We start from the raw sequence: 15,022 nt of genomic DNA, 5'->3' as shown, positions 1-15,022 counted from the left end.
AAGGAAACACAAGGAAGTTGGAAAATCCACCGAGGGTGAAGGATGAAATACTGCGGAGAGGAAAAGAGAGTGGAGATCGCTGAAGGCCAAAAGGACAAAGGACTTAACGACCAATAAAACACAGCATAAACAGCCGAGAAAGTATGGGGGTGGTTAGTGCATCGGGGTTGGGGCTCCGGAGCTTTATCTTCCTTTTGCAGGCATTCGGAAGTCGGGGAGAATTCTGGATAGAATGGGGCCCAGGTGCAAAGGGTGGCGGCAGATGATTTCCTGTTGTACTCTCATGTAGGAAGATCTAGAGGAAGAAGGACCCCAGCTCTGCGGGAGGATCTCCCCTCCCCTCTCATGCCAAAAGCCAGATCTCACCTTCTTGCTTTGTAGTTGAGGAGTGGAGACAGGGAGACTGAGGAAACAGGCCAGAGGAGAGGAAACCGGGCCTATGGGGGAAGTGTCAACAGCACTCAGGATTGATGGGTTTTCCCAGCCCTCCTTACACAGGGTGTCACTAATAATGGAGCCCAGATCAATTGCAGTTTAATCTCACCCAGGTAACAGGATATTAGGTCCTTGCCAAAAGTTCCTCAAACACCTCACTGAGCAACCAGTCACCAAGAATAGCGGCACCAGGAAAACCACAAGGATCACTGAGGGGCTAAGAGTCTTAGAATGGGCACAATTAGTGAGTTGGAAGAAAGATCTTTCAAAGCAGACTTTCTGCAGGGAGAAAGAAACGTGGATGCTTAGGACGAGAGACGGCCATCAGCATGTAACATACAAAGTGTCTGCAAAGCTGTGTGAGCCAGGTGTTTCCAAGAACCTGCAGCTTCGAACAACAAAATGGAGATCTGGGTAATGTTGCTTTCATTATTTCTAAGAATGGAATGAGCTATGGCTCAAAGAACTAGATGGTCAGCGAACCAGGATGAAAAGGCTGAGGTGGCCCTTGGCCAACGCGGAACCTTGCCTCTTGTCTTCCTTCCCTGTCTTTCTGGTGAGCTGAGCTTTACCCTCCAGACTTTTCCCACCCACATTTTCTGGTCTAATTTAAAACTTGCAAGTCATGTTTTTCCCTGGCTTTGCAACCTCTGCCTTTGTCCCCAATAACTGCACAGAAAGCTAAAGTCTGGCTTGCCCAAAGCGATACTATGACAAACACCTGGGGAGGTTGGTGGCACCGGTTATGGGAGGTAGCCTTGTTGGAAAAAGTATATCACTGGGGGAAAGGCTTTGAGGGTTCATGACCTGACTGCACTTCCAGTTCACTCTCTCTGCTTTATGTTTGTGACTGAAGAAGGTATCTCCCAGCTGTCTTCTCAGACTGCCTGTATCATGCTTCGCCTACCATATGGACCCTCCCTCTGTAAGCCCAAATAAACCCTCTGGAGACTGCTTGGGCTCATGATATTTTATCACAGCAGCAGACAAGCAACTGTTATACCTGGGATAATGTTTAACCACTAAAACGATTGGATTTGTATTCACTAAACATGATAAACTGAACATATCCTGGATTTAGTAGATAAGGTGAAACTTATCTTGGTGAAGCCTGTCTTCCTTTCAGCGTCGAGGCAGAATTCTCAAAGGCTGAACATCCTGAAGTAAGACCCTCTGCTGTATTTGTCTCTTAAATTCTGTTTAACTGTTCTTAACTCCAGACATTCTTAAATAAATAAGCAGAAGAGGAAGAGATTGCATTGGTGGGTTAAGATTTACCCTAAGCAGTGGGGAAAGCTGTGGCTCATCAACCACAGTGGTGGCTGTAGTGAGTCTCTCAAATCTCCTGGTCTTGATCACGCTTGGTGGGTCTCCAAGGTCTCCTTCACTGACTTCATAAAGCGCTTTAGATTTTCAAGTCTCATTTCTCTCTGTATTTCCATGGCATCATCAACAGCCTGGAGTTAGTAATACAAAGTGGGCTTAGACGGGCACGGATAGAAGACATGAGACACAGAAGCTGAGTTACTGTGTGGAGAAAACATGGGGACCCCAGGTCACTTCTGCATGTCTTCAGTTCGTTGGGGAATAGATGTGGCTATTGATCACCCTGGCTTCCATCATTAGGGAATACATGTGGCTATTGATCACCCTGGCTTCCATCATTAGGGAATACATGTGGTTATTGATCACCCTGGCTTCCATCATTAGGGAATACATGTGCATATTGATAGACCTGACCTCCCGACATTAGGGAATATGTGTGCATATTGATCACTCTAGCCTCCCGTCAACATCATGTGGCTTCTGCAAACCTTGCTGTCATTTTTGGTAGAAAATAAGATACTACTTTGTCTTATATATTGTACTATTTTCATGTGTACACATATAATTAGTTCTCTAGCTGATTTCTTTAAGTATATCTTTCTAGTATGATATCTGCTTGAAACAAACCCCATGAGCCTTTTGAGATGAAGTACTGATCAAACAATCACCTTGCCTACACACATCAGTGGCTTCCCATTGCTTGTAGGACAAGGACATACAAAGTCAGGCAACATGTGGCCGACATCTGTTGCCTGACATCATACATCTTCCTCTCAATAGTCCAGAATTTGGAGATGCCTCTGAAATTTTTTTTTTTGCTCTAGTACCTAGTAACTATTTTATTTTTTAAGGAATATTGATTTTATTATTGCTTGAGGCTAAAAGATGAGTCAGTGATTAAGAAAGCTTGCTGTTCTTTCAGAGGAACGAAGTTCCATTCCCAGCACCTGCATCAGGCAGCTCACATCTGCCTGTATCTCCAGCTCCAGGGAATCTGCTGCCCTTTTCCAGCTTCAGGAGACCTCTGCACGCATTGTACATATTGACACATGATTATGTTTCTTATTTTACTGTGTGTGTGTGTGTGTGTGTGTGTACGTGGTATATGTGTGTGTGTGTATGTGTGTGTGTGGTGTATGAATGTGTGTGTGTATGAGTATATATGCAGGGTGGATGTGATCATGTGTTGTTGTGTGGTTCCATTCCTCTGTGGAGACAGCCAGAAAGCAGGGCTTGTCTTCTATTTATTACCATGTTCACGGCGTTTCACGCGGGTCAGAAAAGTCACATATCCTCAGTGAACACCTGCTGAGAGAATGCATGGGATTTGTCTTCTAACCTCTTCCAAAACTTGCTGACATTTCTCTCTCCTGAAATGGTCACAATTGCACTTCTATAGTTAGGGTGTTTCCCACAGCCATCCATGCCTAGATGTATCTCTTCACAATGGGTGAGTTTCTGAATGGGCTCTAACAAACACAATTGGCCTTCTGTGTGTGCCTGGTTTTCCTCGACTTGAGAAGCTGTAACGAAATAGCACAAACTGAGTGTAACGGAAATTCGATTCTCATAGCTTTGGAGGCCAAAAAAATCCACAATTCAGACAGCAATGAGTCTGGTGCATAGTGCAGGCCTGCTTTACAGCTCAGAGCCAGAACCCTCTTGTTCTGTCTGCTCCTGATGAAAGGGGCAAGGCCTCTGAGGCCTCTGATAAAAGCTCTGATCCCATTAGGAGAGGTCAACTGTCAATCACCTCCTCACATACCGAAGACCCACCTCCTCAAAGCATCACAATTGGTGGCTCTGTTTCAACAATGGATTCTGATCCTAAAGAGACAAGTATTTAGTCCTTAGCAAGCTTTTTACTCTTCTGTGCATTCTTATCTCTGGTGCAGGATCAGTGTTATAAAAGCCAAAAGAATAAAAGTCATCATGAACGAACACAGTAGCTCTCTGTCTGGAAGAGTGTCTAGAAGATTCTTACCCTAGACTTTGTGGTATCCTCATTTTGACTCCTCTTTCCAAGACTCATGATGAGCCCAGAATATTCATTTGCTTCACTAAACAACCCCAGCTGTTTAACTTCAAAACTGGCATTCTACAGTTTCCTGATAATAGATGATGATGTTGGTGATGGTGATGATGATGGTGGTGATGATGGTGATGGGAGTGGTGGTAATGATGGTAATGAAGGTGGTGGTGATGATGATGGCAGGTGTGATAACGAAGGTAGTGGTGATGATGGTGATGGCGGTGACCATAGTGATGGTGATGGTGGTGTTGATAACGATGGTGGTTGGTGATAATGGTGGTCATGATGATGGTGGTGATGATGGCGATGGTGGTAGTAGTGATGATGATGATGGTGATGGTGGTGATCATGGTGATGGTGGTGGTGATGATAATTCAGATGGTGGTAATGATGGTAAGGAGGAGGAAAATTACAATGATGAGTGTTGAGATCATACTATCTCTCTGGTGGGTATCTGAACTATCAAACAACAACATCTATTGACAAGTGTGGGTTGTAACTGTTCTGACAGAGGGGAGTCAGTCAATGTGTGTTGATTAGTTTAATATTAGTTTGTGCCTTCACTATTTGACTCATCTTTGAAATCTTATTCTAGGTCCAAAGTTCATTTCACAAACATTTTTTATTACAATCTGATGAGAATATTTAATGTCACAAATCAGGAATTTTAAAAACAGGTAATAAAAGAAACACAGTAACACTTCAAAGTTTAAAGGAACTGGGAAATTGGTTTACTCTACTGAGAAGAACATCTGTGTCCACTGCAACACAGAAAGGTAAAAAGTCATCCAGTGAATCTCTGCAACTGGCGGTTTCTTTAGACTTTGTTAATTCCAAGAAACCTGACTGGAGTGACCTTGTCTAACGTGTTTTCACCAGACTGATGAGTGTATGATATAAATGAGGGTCTGAGCCATGAAGGGGTTGTGGCTGCCCACTGGCTCCATTCACATTCTCTCATCCCTCATTACTGCACCCAGACTTTGCCTAAGGCAGAAGCAATATTCACCTTTCCAGAACCACTCTCCCCTAGATGGGGCTTTGTTACCCAGAAGGAGGCAACAAAATGACAATGACAGCCCACAGGATAATTTTTTTTAAAGTTCAAACTCCCTTCACCTTTGCATTACCCTCAGGATGTTGGGAGCCACCTGGAGGCACAGGTGGTCCTGCAGTTTGGAGGTAGCCGTGTGGGGCTGAGCACCCCTGCCTGCACCCTTGCCTGCACATGCTCAGACCAGCAGAATGGCATTAACCAATCAGGACAGCGTTCAAGCTGCTCCACCGTTTAAAAGCAGCTGCCTCGGGGCCCAACGCTCTCTCTCTAAGCTTTCTCTTGTCCCTGCTCTATCTTCCCTTCCCCCAATTTTCCTCAAGGGAATGCTCCAAATAAAGATGTGACCAGAGAAGGAATTCTCGTTTTTGGTGGCGTTCATTCCTGCGGGACAGGATGCGCGCCCCGCAACTGGTGCTCGAAACCCCGGGACGCTGAGGGACCCTGACAACCACGCCGGGGGACCCTGAGAAGGAAGTGCCCAGCAACGTGCTGTAAGCCCGGGAGAAAAAGCTGAAATCAGACACCAGCACAGAGAGCCTTGAATTTCAGAACTCTGAGAACGTGGAGCGGTGAGTGACGTCGGTTGAATTCCTCCAGAAAGGGGAGGAAAAAGAATTTCAAAGTATAGGCCTAAAAAGAAAAGAAAATAAAAAAAAAAATCAAAGTTAAGGTATCTGAAAGAAGGTACAGAAAGCAACGGGGAAGAAAAATCCCTTAAGTTCAGTGCAGGAGGAATGTAAATAAAAACAGCAGCAAAAAAGGCGAGGTAACTAAGGCGGGACTCCAGCAGGCTGCGCAACTGCGGCTGGCAACTCTAGGAGTCCCAGGAAACTGGCGGCCAAGGCGCGTCAACCTGGTTATCATTACCTATTGCCCCTGGCAACGGGTGGAATAAACAATGCTACCTAGAGGTTTTTTCATTTGAATGCAGTGAGCTGGAGAGATGGCTCAGAGGTTAAGAGCACTGACTGCTCTTCCAAAGGTCATGAGTTCAATTCCCAGTGACAACTGCTTTGGTTTTTAGACATAAGAGGGGGACTACACTACCAGTGACAGCTTCCCCCAGAGAAAGGATTTCTCTTGCATTCTTTACACTTAATTTTTAATTCAAAATTTTGCTGGTACAGGCAAACAAGATTTGCTTTTTGAAGCAGAGACCTACAGGTCTCTAAGTTCAAAACCAGCCTACTTCCAGTACTGATTCTGCTGAATTTTTACACTGAGAGTTTTTAGTACTCTTAAATGTTAATTTGGGAGGAGAGTTTTGTTTATGTTTTTCTAGGAATGCTGACATACATCTGGATGCCAGCGAGACCGACCAGAGAGATAAAGAAGATGACCCAGTGGATGCTGAGTGTCCTGCTGTGGAAGATTCGTGCGGAGGCAGCAGTGATGACCCTCTGGGCAGTGTCAAGAGCAGCTGTTTCACACCATCGACTTGAGCAACACCCTGTTCAACCTCTTATCTCTTACTCTACTTTGCCTTTTCCTTCCTTAGGAATGGGTGGGAGCAGAGATATTCTTGGCATGCTGTGTCTAGGTGGAAGTGCTGTATGTCTTTGATTGATGTGCTACCTGCTAGCCCAAGTGAGGTGGGGACCAGATTGGAAAATAGTTTTGCCTTATTGCTCTTATTAACAAGAGAAGAGGGAGATGTTGGGAGCCACCTGGAGGCACAGGTGGTCCTGCAGTTTGGAGGTAGCCATGTGGGGCTGAGCACCCCTGCCTGCACCCTTGCCTGCACATGCTCAGACCAGCAGAATGGCATTAACCAATCAGGACAGCGTTCAAGCTGCTCCACCGTTTAAAAGCAGCTGCCTCGGGGCCCAACGCTCTCTCTCTAAGCTTTCTCTTGTCCCTGCTCTATCTTCCCTTCCCCCAATTTTCCTCAAGGGAATGCTCCAAATAAAGATGTGACCAGAGAAGGAATTCTCGTTTTTGGTGGCGTTCATTCCTGCGGGACAGGATGCGCGCCCCGCATCAGCACTTCTTTTCCCATCTGGAATATACACGTGATATAATGCCACATGGAGGAAATGATAGGTTGAGAAGATGGAAATGGACCATGCCCTTAGGAGCATCCTCTTGTGGTTCATGAGCTCTGAACCACCTCAGGCACCCCCACACTGCTGTAATTGCTTGTGCAGTCTAACATGTACCTAACCAATATTACAAGCTTCCAATGCCTCTTTTATGTGTAATTTGATATAAATGTCATTGACAGATTACAAGTGTAAGCAGAGACTGCGTATTTATTTCCTGGCTACCCAGACCCAAATAATACCACAAGAGTTATATTAATTACAACACTGTTTGGCCAATGGTTCAGGCATATTTTTAGCTAGCTCTTACATCTTAAATTAACCCATTTCTATTCATCTATGTATCATCACAAGAATGTGGCCTACCAGTAAGGTTCTGCCCTCTTTCTCCTCTGGCAGCTACATGGCATTTCTCTGACTCTGCCTTCTTTCTTATTGCATTCAGATTAGTTTTTCCCACCTACCTCTATTCTGCCCTGCCATAAACCAAAGCAGCTTCTTTATTAACCAATGGTAATAAAATCATATTCACAGAATACAGAGGGGAATCCCACAACATATAAATAATAATTTCTTTCTAGCTGGTTGTATATTTTAGACTTAACCCCTCTAATTTGTTAGTATTATATATTTGTGGTTATTATTAACTGTCATTAACTTTAAATTTTTCTTAAAATTTGCATAATGCCATACCTTTGCTGGTATAGGCCAGGTGAATAGAATTGTAGCATTCCTTTCATCATTTTATAATCTAGACACTATTCACAAGCTTCCTGTTAAATATGATGGATTAGATTAGAGAAGATGCCTGTCTCCGTTTGTTCATCTATAATTATGTGGGGACATCAGGATCTCCTGTCTTATTGACATTGCTGACTATTATGAGACAGTATGTAGGAAGTGATTTGGATAATGTTTTATCTAGTAAGCTTTCAGCACTGACAGCAGGGATGCTGTGAACTGCCGTGTCTCCATCCATGCCTAGAGCAGCTCCCTTTCAGTCCTATCTTCTTCATTCTCCCTGTCTGTCCAGCCCTGAAGCAGTGACTCTGTCTCCAGGCAGCCTAGGGCTTACTGTTTCAGAGTGGTTTCCCCTGCTGCTACCAGGTAAAACATCATCTCTTCTCTCCCTTTTCTGCAAGTACCACTTTTCACGTTGAGGCTTTAAGTGCATGTGGCCCATAGCTTTGTGACACTAATGCAGGAGGTATCAGCGTAGACTATAGGATTCTGCCTCTCTATACACTGCCTACACAGCCTAGTTCTCAGAGTCCCCAACAGTTGGAATGAAATGACAGAAGCCAAGTCTAAGGACCATAATGATTTCTAGCTCCTAGGGCTACTTTGGCTCACCCTGGGTCTGAATGACTCTGAGTAGCCTCTTGCATTCCCCTCCCTGGCAGAAATGTGAACCATAGACTAGCAGGCACATTGCCTTCCCACCTGAGCTGTGAAGCTGTACTGCGCTGGTGAAGCCATCTCCAGTTAGTCACTCCGTTGCCCTAGCAGTCGCTTTACAGCCCCCTTTCTTGTCTCTCAATTTTCATCTCCAAATTTCCTTTACAGATTGTGTCACATTTAGACCACCGATGAGTTGTCATTTCAGAACCACACATTTATTTGTGACCTCCTCTAGTTGGTAGGCAGTGGGCTAGATGTTGGGAATTCTCACTTAAGACACTACCCTAATTTCAAAATGTTCACAGGACTGTTGAGAAGAAATACAAGTGAATTAACAATTAGAGTGTGGTGTAGGATGGGCTGTGATGACTGTGTGAGGAGGTTGGGGGGCCACCTGAGAGGTTAAGTGACATATCCAGAGTCACGGAGCTTCTAAGAGTGGGGAAAGGAGTCTTGACTGGCTTCCAAGACAATGAAGTTTAAGTAGTTAGAAAATAAGATATATCCCTGTTTCTTGGCTGTGTACTTTTTAGTATTATTATCTATATTATTTATTAATGATGTGGGAAGTCCTTCAGTCTATGTGTTGTTTTTATTAGTTAATGAAAAGAGAAGCTGTTTGGGCCTGTCATAGGGCACAGTAGAGCTAGGTGGGAAAACTAAACTGAATGCTGGGAGAAAGAAGGTGGAGTCAGTGGGATGACATGTAACTGCAGGAGAAGACAGACATTGGAAACTTGTCGGTAGGCCACAATCTAGTGCTGATGCACAGATTAATAGAGGTGGGTTTATTTAAGATGTAAGAGCTAGCTAGAAATATTCATAAGCTAATTGGCTAAGAAGTGTTGTAATTAATATAGTTTCTGAGTGATTATTTTGGGTCTGAGTGGCCAGGGAACTAACAAGCATGTCTCTGCCAAGAGAATGGCACCCATAGTCTGGGGGGGGGGCACAGATCCACATAAGACCTAAAAAAGCTTAAAAAAAAAGAGGGCTTCTAGACCCATAGAAAAGGGAGTCAATTGAAGCTTGTTGGGAGTCGCATATTTCTAAATAGGCTCTGTTTGCTGATGGCAGGCAGAGGTATGGCTCCATTAAGAGATTTCCTGACTCAGCTTTAGTGGCAAAAACTGAGTAGCTTCTTTAAGGGAAGGCTTCCTGGTTCATGCTGGCAGCATGAACTCTGGCTCTTTCAGGAGGTACTGTATTTAAATGGGGTTTGTGAGCAGAGTGCAACAACTTGCTTAATGGCAATATAGACCAGCTGTGTGCCTGGAAATGGGGCTATTAGCATGGCTTGCAGAGCTGGCAGTGAATGGGCCTTTGCCATTTTTGACTGGACAGAGTCAAAAGGCAAAGCGGCCTTAGTCCTAGCCACACTGCTTAGCATTTTAAGAAGCACTCCTGGACAGAAAAGGATTACAGATACACAACAGGACAGATTCAGACATTTTTAAAAAAAGCTAAACAAGGCATAGTGTATTCAAAAAGTGTATGTAGGCTTGGGAGAGAGAAAAAGAATATAGACAGTTTAAAAAAAGTAAATGCTTTTAAAAAATAAAACAAAGTCTTTAAAGAGACAGAGTACAGACAGTCATAGATTAAAGGAGTTTAAAAAAACAAGCCATGTAAAGATGGAAACTACACAGAGGGTCTGGATTATGTATATTATTGTGTTTTCTTTTAATTTTTTGAATGAGCTAAGTACAGAGAGACATTTTGTTTTACAGGCTGCTAAGCTAAAACAACACATATACTTTAAAGGTATCTTGACTTCAAAATTTGGGTCTAAGGATATGTTCCTTTTTGCCAGATAAAGCAGAACATGTCAGATAGGGGACAGTGAATAAAGGAATCCCACATTAGTTCTGAATAGGGTATGCTAAGGTTTTCTTTTTTTTTCTTAAATGATTTTTTTATATTTAAATTCAAAGTTTATTAAATTATAAAAGTTTCCATTTCCACCCCTCCTCCCAACACCCTCCCACTGCCCCCACTCCCCCTCCTCCTCCCTCTCCATCCCCAAGAGCAGTCAGGGCTTCCTGCCCTGTGAGAAGTTCAAGTTCCTCCCCCCTCCCTCCAGGTCCAGGAAGGTGAGTATCCAAACAGACTGGATCCCAAAAATCCAGTATATGCAGAGGAAACAAGTCCCAGTGACATTGTCAATGGCTTTTCAGAAAGACTCCGGGCCAGCCACATTCAGAGAATCTGGTTGGATCACGTGCTCGTTCAGTCCCAGTCCAACTGGCCTTGGTGAACTCTCCTTAGATCAGTCCCCTTGTATCAGTGGGTGATCGTACCCCTCGCGGTCCTGATTTCCTTTTTCATGTTCTTCCTCCTTCTGCTCCTCATTTGGCCCATGGGGGGCTCAGTCCGGTGCTCCAATGTGGGTCTCTTTATTAAAAGGAAAACTCACAAATCACAATGAGGAAACAGGAATGGAACCCAACATCCAGGTGTGGCAAGTGGGAAGAGGCCAAGAAGTTAGTTCCACTGGCCTCTTGGCACCCAAAGTCATGCCCCACCTGGTCCAGCTTCTCAAAGGCCATTGGCTAAAGGAGGTTCCTCATCACATTAACAATGTTATTTGTTCCTTCCAGAAACACCCATAGGCTAATAAGATGCAAGTAAATCCTCCTCAATTGAAGTTCTTTCTTCTTAGGTACAACAAGTTGACAATCAAGATTAACCATCACATACACAGAGATATATTATATACATTGTCATTCTAATATATATATATATATATGTATATATATATATTCATATGTACACAAGTCATCATGCACACATAAACATGCTGTCATGTACACATACAACATACACTCACATAAGCACATGTATGCTTACACATACTTGGATAGTACCACTGTATATAGCACAGTTACATGCACACTCCACATATAATGATCTATGCACACGACACAGCTTGGACTGGTCACACAGAAAATTTCCTCATGTTCTTGCTGATGTAATAGAGTACCTTGCTCCCTCCAACACCATATTTTCAGGGCCTATCCCCTTCTTTTCCCTCCAACTCCTCTAAACAGTCGTTGGACATAGCCATGACCTTTACTTTACAATGTATTTAAGCTTCTGAAAATAGCAGGGGGCTCCCAACGGTTTTTCAGCACACTGGGTGATATTTCTGTGCAGAGCTCTTTAAATGACAAACCTGAACACCTGTCGATGAGTCTCCTGAAAGTATATATTTTTTTTGATCCAGGACAGTTGTTCGTCTGTTTCAGAGGTTTTTAGCATGTGAGTCACAACTCCTTGGAAAGTCTACATCTTTAAAAATATTATTATGATTCATAACAGTAGCCAAATTATAGTTACAAAGTAGGAATGAAAATAATGCTATGGTTGGGGTCACCACAGCATGAGGAATAGAACTAAAGGGAACCAGAATTAGGAAAGTTTAGAACCACTGCTCTAATGGGTCTTTGATAGGAATCAAAAAGAAGAAGGCAAAAGAGTGGCCTTTTATTTCAGGATTTTTTTAAAGAGATAAACCACTGTGAAGGACAGAACCCATGCCCAGCATGAGACAGCCAACACTAGACAAGCTCAAAGGCATTTTTGAAGGCTCCTTATCTCATAAAACTTTGGGCATACTTATGGGGTCTTGATATTTTGTTTTGCTTTTGTTTGCTTGCTTTGCTTTGTTTTTCCCTACAGGTCTCTTGTTTATATATGATGGTTTCTGGAGTTGTGTTGTTATGAAATTCCTATGTGTGTGAACATGTGTGTCTCTGCTTCTACCTATGTGCGAACATGTGTGTCTCTGTTTCTACACGTGTGTGAACATGTGTGTCTCTGCTTCTACCTATGTGCGAACATGTGTGTCTCTGTTTCTACACGTGTGTGAACATGTGTGTTTCTGCTTCTACATGTGTTTTCAAGGCTTTTTCCTTCATTCTTTTCCTTCTGGAAACTAATTCACTTCATCCTATTCCTATTCTGTCTGTTTTTATTTTATGTTTTATTATTTTATTATATTCTTAGATGCCTGTTTATATTCTAATGGGAGAGAATATATATATATACTTGAGTGAGTGGGGAATTGGGGAAGATCTGAGAGGACTTGGGGTAGGGGGAACTCTAATCAGAATATATTGTATAAAAATCTATTTTCAATTTTTAAAAATTTGAAAAAAGATTGGGTAAAAAATAAAAATAAACATCCTATTTTGTGGGCTTCTCCACCAACTAGATCTTACTCCCTCCTTTGTTACACCTCACATCTCAGACAGCTGGCAAGCGACCCCTTACCCTCCCCTGCTTGAAGTGGGTCAGCTAAATGCTGAGTACTGTGCTCTGTGCCCTTCTTCACATTCTTGTCGTTCCCACTTTTTTTTCTTTCCCACGGCCAACACAAGGAAAGTGAACTTTGGGTCAGGTAGTGTAAGCAACAGACCACAAGACGATTGCCAAATATGTAACCATCCAATCCATTCCACAGGAAAAACTTCATTAATGTTAACGTCGAATGCAGAATGCTTGTTTGAACGTCCAGATGTCGGAAAGCGCCGTATCCTGAGTAGCTGAGATCTCTCAGTTCTTTCCCATCGTCCTTCCTGATTTTGACTGCAAGTCAAGTTTCAGGGAAATTCTTTCCCATTCCTGTCTACTGATCACATCACGAAAGCATTTAAAAATCCGACTGGTTTCCTATACGAAGAAAGGGAAGGCACAGCCACAAAGATTTGTGTGAATGTCACTGTTTGTTATTGGAAGCTGTGCTCAGCCAGTTGGAGGATTATTGCAGCAAGTCCACTTCCTCCACAGACCACGGACACCCAGACATGCCCACACACTCACACCCTCTCAGGTCTCTAGAAATAAAAATGATTTTCTACCATATATTTTTTTTGTACTTCTGTCTGTGGGTTTACGTTCTTGAGCGTTTCCTAGTCCAGGGAAGCACAAAGGCAGGAGAACTATCCTCTCCATAGAAGGCTGAAAGGGAAGGCCAGAGTCAGGATGCACCCCAGCCCCCAGTCAGCCCCCAAATGCTGCAAGTTTAAGCTTCTGTCCCAAACTGTGGCTCACTGGAAAGAAAGAAAAGAGTGAGGACGCAATGCTTAGCTTTAACTCTTTCCTGCCTCAAGCTGGGCCAGATGCCCAGGGTTGCGTTTTTATGGACTGAGGTCATAAGTGGGACACAGCCCACTCTTTAGTCACTTGTCACTAAAGAGAAGGAATGTGCTGTCCTCACATGGAAGGAATGCCATGCCCTAAACGTTTATTTCTGGCCGTGTCTTTCCCAGCCTTGAGATCAAAACTTGAACTAACAGATAAGCCTAGGTCCTGGGCCCTTGCACTAATCCACTCCTGCCCACCCGTGACAGCATGGTGCTTGCCCAGCTTGGCCTTCCTCATGCTTTGCCCCACCTGGAGCTGGAGCAATCTTTAATTTCTGTCTAGGTGCAAAGTCTCCACATCTTCTTACCCCTACTCATTTCTCTGATAGGATTGGGGTTCCTTTACCATCTCCCTCTGCTTTGCCTGGGTGTCTAAAGAGATAATTCTGTTGATCAAGTATCTGGCATTCCCACAACACTGCCTCTTATTCATGATTGTTTCTGTATGAGGAGTGTGTGTGTGTGTGTGTGTGTGTGTGTGTGTGTGTGTGTGTGTATTGGCAGACTGCATCACACTAGGTGGCTCCTGTGCGTTTTCTAAGCTAATAGATGCTAAACTAGCATCCTTGGGCAGCATCCCTGTCGGAATTGGCCTTCCCCCATGAGATCTGAGCACAAAGGACGGTCACCACATCAAAGCCAACAATTTCTTGTCCAATACAAAAATCCTCTGGTGCTTGCAGAGTTCATTCTGTATCAAGGGACGATAATTTTTATGTACAGATAAGAATCTAGATTGGCAGTTTCTCTACATTCTGTTGAGGCACACTGACCTCTTTCTCTGCTCAGGACTGCCATTGGTCTCAGGGTCATACAGCAAGAATGCAGTGTACGTACTCAAAACCAGATTTTCCCAAACTTAGAAAACCAAAACACACTGCCAATGCTTAATGATAGAAAAGACAATGTGCCAACATCAAGGGCTGGTGATTCAAAGCAAGGGTTAATACATTCATTTCAGCCATATGCTAACTGCCCCCAAACTATTTATACAGATGTTGCTTTGTGTCTGTTGGGGAAAGGTGGGTACAGGGCTAGCCTGTGTAAAAACACTCTCCAGTTACATATCCTAATGAATGTATGACTTAGGGAAGTAATCAAGCTTTTTAAAACCCCAGGTTCTGAGATGTGTAGCCAATGGTGGTACCGCTTCCTACACCAGAGACTTAGACAAGAACTAAATAAGTTTGAGAAAGACAAAAATCACATGTCTCTCATTTATCAGTTTAAGCTTTTAGAGATATATAGAATCAGATATGAGCACATGACATGAAAACAAAGCCAAGCTGTCTAGAGGAAAGAAGGGAATGAATGGCTGGGAGAGGGAAAAGACAGAGGAGGGAATCGAGGCATGGCGGAATAGGCTCAAAGGGCATCATATATTTCCATAGCACTGGCTTTCCACAATCCTATTTAAAAATCATTTAAAAGACGGGAAAAGCTTGCGGCAAACTAAATAAATAAATTTTCTTGTTCAAATGAACTATTTCATACATAAACCTTAGCTCCATAGCTAGCGCAATGGAAAATGTTTACAGATAATTATTGTAATTGATACTGCATAGCAAATTCAATTATAAGG

At 43.3% G+C, this 15,022-nt stretch overlaps 2 long non-coding RNA genes across 2 annotated transcripts; both read left to right on the top strand.

The window, feature by feature from the left end:
- The first annotated feature begins 1,516 nt into the window (after positions 1 to 1,516).
- LOC146894804 (uncharacterized) lies at positions 1,517 to 13,157 on the top strand. Its single transcript, XR_015001102.2, has 3 exons — positions 1,517 to 1,598; positions 2,684 to 2,796; positions 12,759 to 13,157. It is a non-coding gene; the product is annotated as an uncharacterized LOC146894804 (long non-coding RNA).
- LOC148121973 (uncharacterized) lies at positions 4,989 to 6,779 on the top strand. The gene is made up of 2 exons (XR_015737836.1): positions 4,989 to 5,419; positions 6,133 to 6,779. It is a non-coding gene; the product is annotated as an uncharacterized LOC148121973 (long non-coding RNA).
- Positions 13,158 to 15,022: the final 1,865 nt, after the last annotated feature.

This window comes from Myodes glareolus, chromosome 5 (genome assembly GCF_982192425.1).
Source record: "Myodes glareolus chromosome 5, mMyoGla1.1, whole genome shotgun sequence".
Lineage (NCBI taxonomy): Eukaryota > Metazoa > Chordata > Mammalia > Rodentia > Cricetidae > Myodes > Myodes glareolus.
The sequence above is the reverse complement of the archived record's forward strand: the minus strand, read 5'-3'. Positions and strand labels throughout refer to the sequence as shown.